General features: G+C 38.5%; 1 pseudogene; it reads left to right on the top strand.

Moving 5' to 3' along the window:
• Nucleotides 1-4,884: 4,884 nt before the first annotated feature.
• Nucleotides 4,885-6,308, top strand: LOC127103473 (protein NSP-INTERACTING KINASE 1-like; annotated as a pseudogene).
• Nucleotides 6,309-6,704: the final 396 nt, after the last annotated feature.

Raw genomic sequence — 6,704 nt, 5'->3', positions numbered from 1 at the left:
TGCCTACTGTCAGTCAGTTGAAGAAGAAGCCGATGGTAAACCCTGGTTTCATGACATCAAATGCTTTTTGCAAAATCAAGAATATCCAACAGATGCAACAACCCTTGACAAGAAAACATTGAGGAAGTTAGCATCCAAATTCTTCTTAAGCAATGGTGTGTTGTACAAGAGGAATCACGACATGATTCTGCTCAGATGCGTGGATGGACGTGAAGCCGACCTGTTGATCAAGGAGATTCATGAAGGATCCTTTGGAACTCATGCCAATGGGCATGCCATGGCCAAGAAGATTTTGAGAGCTGGTTATTACTGGTTGACCATGGAATCTGACTGTTTCAATTATGCTAGAAAATGTCATAAATGCCAAATATATGCCGACAAAGTACACGTGCCTCCGACCCTACTAAATGTTTTGACGTCACCTTGGCCTTTCTCAATGTGGGGCATCGACATGATTGGCGCCATCGAGCCTAAAGCTTCCAATGGTCACCGCTTCATCCTGGTTGTCATTGATTACTTTACCAAATGGGTAGAAGCCGCCTCTTACGCTAATGTGACAAAACAAGTGGTTGCACGGTTTCTCAAGAAAGAGATCATTTGCCGTTATGGAATTCCAAGCCGGATCATCACAGATAATGGGACGAATCTAAACAATAAGACCATGAAAGAATTATGCGAGAGCTTCAAGATTGAGCACCATAATTCTTCACCATATCGTCCAAAGATGAATGGCGTTGTTGAAGCCGCTAACAAAAACATCAAGAAGATCCTACAGAAAATGGTAAAAACCTATAAGGATTGGCACGAAATGCTACCCTTTGCACTGCATGGATATCGGACTTCCGTCCACACTTCAACAGGGGCAACCCCGTTCTCTTTGGTATATGGGATGGAAGCAGTTCTCCCAATTGAAGTAGAGATACCTTCAATGAGAATCTTGATGGAGACCAAGCTAGAAGAGGCTGAGTGGATTCAAAATAGATTTGATCAGTTGAACCTCGTAGATGAGAAACGATTGACTTCTTTGTGCCATGGACAATTATACCAAAAACGGCTTAAAAGGGCTTTTGACAAGAAAGTACGTGTTCGGGAATTCAGAGAAGGAGACCTAGTGCTTAAGAAGATCTTGCCAATACACAAGGACTCACGTGGGAAGTGGACTCCCAATTATGAAGGCCCATATGTTGTAAAGAAAGCTTTCTCCGGAGGTGCCTTGATTCTCACAACTATGGATGATGAAGAACTCTCACACCCTGTGAACTCTAATGCAGTCAAAAGATATTATGCCTAACAAATCCCGGTGGACTGAAAACCCGAAAGGACGGTCCAGGCAAAAGTTAGGGATGAATAAAAATGGTAGCTCGCTAAGTTGAAAACCTGAAAAGGCGACTTAGGCAAAAAAGAGCGCCCCGGTGGATTGAAAATCCGAAAGGGCGATCCAGGCAAAAGTTAGGGGCATAAAGGCATAAACCGCATCAGTTGTTACTGATTAACACCGAAGAATTTGAGGAGGAGGATTAATCCAGTCACTCCCCTTAGGAGCAAGGTTTTGGGGGAATCATACCTATTAGGGATGTTAGTGGTCATGGAATTCAATGTAAACCTTTCCTTATTGCCATTTTCAAAAAAAAAAATTGTAACACTCTATGGAGCTACGCCATTGGTGTGCTACCATTCTTGAATAAAATACAAGTTTTTCCCAATCATGGTTAATTTGTGTTCATCTACGTTTTTCTTTGTTATGCAAAATGTCATTTATTTGTTAATAATGAAGTTTTGAAACTTGGAAAAAGAATTTGAAACTTAGAACAAATTTACTTTGATACATGTGAAAATCGAAGGAAAATAATTTATTTCCCCAAAAGCCTCGAGGTTGCATAAATATTCCTAGAGCACCAACAAAAGTCCCCACGGAGTACAACTTATGAATCCTTTAGAAGGATGGACCTTTGGCCATTTATAACTGTCAATCATGATAGTTTCTCCTCTGGATGCGCCTGTTAATTGTACGGGTATGAGTTATTGGTGTTGAAGAATCAGAATCTCTGTCCCTACAAACACCCAGTCTGCTAAGTGTCAGCATTCTCATAATCATGATCATTCATATATCATGCATTCAAATCATGCATAGCCGAAAGGTATTTCGTGCTCATTGTGCATTGACCTAGGTCTTGCTGTTGATCCTATGTCCTTGGACCTCTAATTCCGGTTTGTCTTTGGTATCTTTAAACCAACATCCGGTTTTCGCAGTCATTTTCAAGTCCAATTGTTGTTGGCAAAATCCGTTAAAAGCTGGTTGTAGTCCATTGCTTACGGTCAGAGTCCAATTGTTGCTATTCCAGTGTCAGGTCATATCTGAACCTGTTCTGAAGATTTTTTTTTTCTCTTTTTGTTCAATCCTATTCAGGTCATATATGAACCTGTTGTTGAGCTTTATTCCGGGGTCAGGTCATACTTGAACTTGCTCTGAAGAGTCTTTCCTTTTGTTCAATACTATTCAGGTCATATATGAACCTGTTGTTGAGCCTTATTCCGGTGTCAGGTCATACATGAACCTGTACTGAAGATTTTTTCTCTTTTTGTTCAATACTATTCAGGTCATATATGAACCTATTGTTGAGCTTTTATTCCGGGGTCAGGTCATACTTGAACCTGCTCTGAAGAGTTTTTCCAATTTTTGTTCAATACTATTCAGGTCATATATGAACTTGTTGTTGAGCTTTTATTCCGGGGTCAGGTCATACTTGAACCTGCTCTGAAGAGTTTTTCCAATTTTTGTTCAATACTATTCAGGTCATGTATGAACCTGTTGTTGAGCTTTATTCCGGTGTCAGGTCATACTTGAACCTGTTCTGAAGATTCTTCCTCTGTTTGTTCAATACTATTCAGGTCATGTATGAACCTGTTGTTGAGCTTTATTCCGGTGTCAGTTCATATATGAACCTGCTCTGAAGAGTTATTCTCCATGATTATTCCCCAGCATTGTCAGGTCATATATGAACCTGTTTGTTGTGTCTGAACCGGTTGTGCATTTTCTTTCTTATTCAGGTCTGGTAAGTCATATGTGAACTTACTCCCGAAATCTCTTGTACTCTGAATGCTGCTTATCAAATTCCACTTCGATTACTCCCCAGTGTGTGTTTGACTCTCCGGCAGGACTTGTCTTCCCCAGCGAGTTTGTTTTTTTTACCATTTGTCTGTCTTCCTGTGGATCATCAGCATTCCCCACAGATTGGTCTGTCTAGTAGCATCTCCTGTCAAGGGTCCACCATATCCTTAGCAGATAAAAATTACAAAAAAAAAAAGAATCCTGCATCCATGCATATCATATCATATCATATCATATCATATCATATCATATCATATCATATCATATCATATCATATCATATCATATCATATCATATCATATCATATCATATCATATCATATCACATCATGTCATAGGGATTCAGGATCAAAATCCGGGTTTTCTTAGTATTTAACCATCTCCCACTATGATCATATGAAGAGTGTCCTGCTTCATATTCTCTAGTTGAAGATACTTAAATAGGGGCAACTGTCATACCCCGATTTTGATCCTGAATTTTTTCATTTTTGTTATTTTATTTTTATTTAGCACTTGGTCTAAAGTTCATTTGCATACATTCATTCCCAAATCCATATTTTGTGATAAACATTGGTTATTATCTAACTTTTTGGTCATGGTGCTTTGTGATTACAAAATGGATTTTTGTTGTTTGATTTTTTTTAAAATTTTCAATTTTTATCTAATTTCAAAGTAATCTAATTCCAAATTTCGAATTAATCTTAATTGTTTTTTTACTAATGATTCAAACTCTAATTGATTTTTATTTTCGAAAAAATGTTAGAATTGATATCGAAGTAATTTTAACAAATTATGGACTAATTTGATTTTGATTGGTTTTATTTGGTTTTTTTGGATTTTAAATTGACATTTAGATGAGTTTTAGACTATTTCAAAATAATTTCTATCCATTCCAAAACGAAAATAGAGTCAAAAGGAAAAAAACAATAGAATAGTTGTCAATTTTCCTAATGTCAAGACAAAACAAAATTCATAACCAGCTTTTAAAAAAAAAAGCTAACTATTCTAGCATCTCCAGTACAAACCAAAGCCACCGTTCTTCTATCTCTCTCTGGCGCAAATAGCAGTTATGGCGTCGCTTTCTGCATTGCTACCTCACTACTTCACCTTCCACTTCACAACCTTTCCATCACTCTTCATTTCAACCCTTCAAGAACCAACTCCAATTACAACTCTAACCTCTCAACAGACTTCAAAACCTGCAGAAAATATTCCTGCCAACAACGGTGGAAAGAAAACCATAAATTCATCACTCTTCAAAAACAGAATGGACTTCAATATTAATGATAGTAACAATTATCAATTGGTCTAAGAGGATCAAAAACACGTCCATGGCCTACGGAGAATGGATTCTGATAGCAATTTGGATATTGCTTTTGCTAGAGGCTATGTTACTGAAGTTGACAACGGGGCATATCATAATAAGTTGAGCAGATACCAGTGTGAACATGGTGGTATCAGACAAGAACCGAGTGCATTTTCTATACAATTATCAAGTAGGTTTCCTGATGGATGCGATCAAGTTTCAAGCGGCATCAAATACTCCTCGTTCATGCCAACCTTTTGGGGGGTCGAATACTGCAGCAACAACAACAGCGGAGCCTTCTGCAACCAAACCAGTCGAATACCTCTCAAATCAGTTATGCAAACGGCATCTGCTATGCAGCCTTCGGCGATGCGGTCAATTCTATCCAACCTGCAACGTCACAGCAGTCCATGTTTCAATTACAAAGCCACAACAGAAAAATTGAAAAGAACATAATAACAAAAAACATCTACCCTTAGAAAAATCCTAATGAAAATTTCAAGAGGAGAAGGTTTTCTATGTTTTGTGACATTGTTCTTGTTTTTGTGTTCTACTAATGCTTTGCTTTCTCCTAAAGGAATTAACTTTGAAGTTCAAGCTTTGATGAGTATAAAAGCTTCATTAATGGATCCTCATGGAATTCTAGAGAATTGGATGGTGATGCTGTTGATCCATGTAGTTGGAATATGGTTACTTGTTCTACTGAGAATCTTGTTATTAGTTTGGGAATTCCTAGTTAGAATTTATCTGGTACATTATCACCAAGTATTGGAAGGTTAACAAATCTTCAAACTATTATGTTACAGAATAACAACATAACTGGACCAATCAGTTCAGAGCTAGGAAATCTTTCCATGCTTCAAACACTTGATCTTTCTGATAACTTCTTCAATGGAAAGATTCCTACTTCTCTTGGTCATCTGAGAAAGCTTCAATACTTGAGGCTTAATAATAACAGTTTTTCTGGTGAATGTCCCGAGTCGTTGGCGAACATGGCGCAACTTACTTTTCTTGATTTGTCATTCAACAATCTTAGTGGCAGTGTGCCTAGAATCTTGGCCAAATCATTCAGTATTGTTGGAAACCCTCTGGTCTGTGCTACAGCAAAAGAAACAAACTGTCATGGGATGAAATTCATGCCTATGTCAATGAACTTAAACAATACTAACGATGCATTACCATCAAGAAGAACAAAAACTCACAAAAGGGTCATTGCGTTTGGTTTAAGTTTTGGATGCCTTTGCTTATTAGTCCTTGGTTTCGGATTTTTACTATGGAGGAGACACAAACATAATCAACAAACATTCTTTGATGTTAAAGACCGACATCACGAAGAAGTCTACCTAGGAAACTTGAAGAGGTTCCAATTAAGAGAACTCCAAATTGCTACTCACAACTTCACCAACAAAAACATATTAGGAAAAGGCGGCTTCGGCATTGTCTACAAAGGAATTCTTTCGGACGGTACGCTTGTCGCTGTAAAGAGGCTTAAAGATGGAAATGCCTCCTTGGAAGAAGTTGTGATGGCCTTGAAATACGGAGGATATATCTTCAACAATCTCCACACTGAAATCAATACAAGGCACATTTATATGACAAGCAAAATGGTTGAAAAGTACTCTGGTTTGCAGTTACAACCACACAAGGCTCTTGTGGGGGCTAATGAATTTGCTCATGAAATTGGCATACATCAGGATGGAATGCTTACATTGCACTAGTCGGCGGTAACATGGTTGTCTGGAAGGGTGCGCCAACTACTCCATTGATAATTACAAAGCTGATTGCTGAAGTTTTTGAGAGGAACAATTTACCCGGAGCAATCTTTACCGGTGATGCCGATATCACATTGGTTGTGCGCTCTATTTTCTTTGCAGCCGTCGGTACTGTTGGTTAGCGTTGTACAACCTGCCATGACCCTGCCGGAAGAACAACCGTGACCATAACCTGCACTTCCACAAGTCAATCGCCCCACAAGGAATATTTACGCTCAGAATTTTTGCAATGCCAATGCAGACACCAAATTTTGCCTTAATGACAACTGCAATGAGTGGTCTTGGTTCTAATGGAAGTCACAGTGAAAAGCAGCAATAGCACCCTGGTTCAAAAGCTGGAGGTGAAACTTCAACAGCATCTTCATGCAAGAAAGGCTGGAGCGTTTGACAAAAGTGTTGGGTATTTTATTGAATTTCCTGAAGGTAGTTATGAGGGAGAAAACTTGGTAGGAAATTCAGAGCGTCTTTTGGTGAATGATAGGCCTACAGAAGACAAACTAGATGCGAATCCAAGAATT

The sequence above is a fragment of the Lathyrus oleraceus genome, chromosome 7 (assembly GCF_024323335.1).
Source record: "Lathyrus oleraceus cultivar Zhongwan6 chromosome 7, CAAS_Psat_ZW6_1.0, whole genome shotgun sequence".
NCBI lineage: Eukaryota > Viridiplantae > Streptophyta > Magnoliopsida > Fabales > Fabaceae > Lathyrus > Lathyrus oleraceus.
This window is presented reverse-complemented; position numbering and strand designations above follow the sequence as displayed.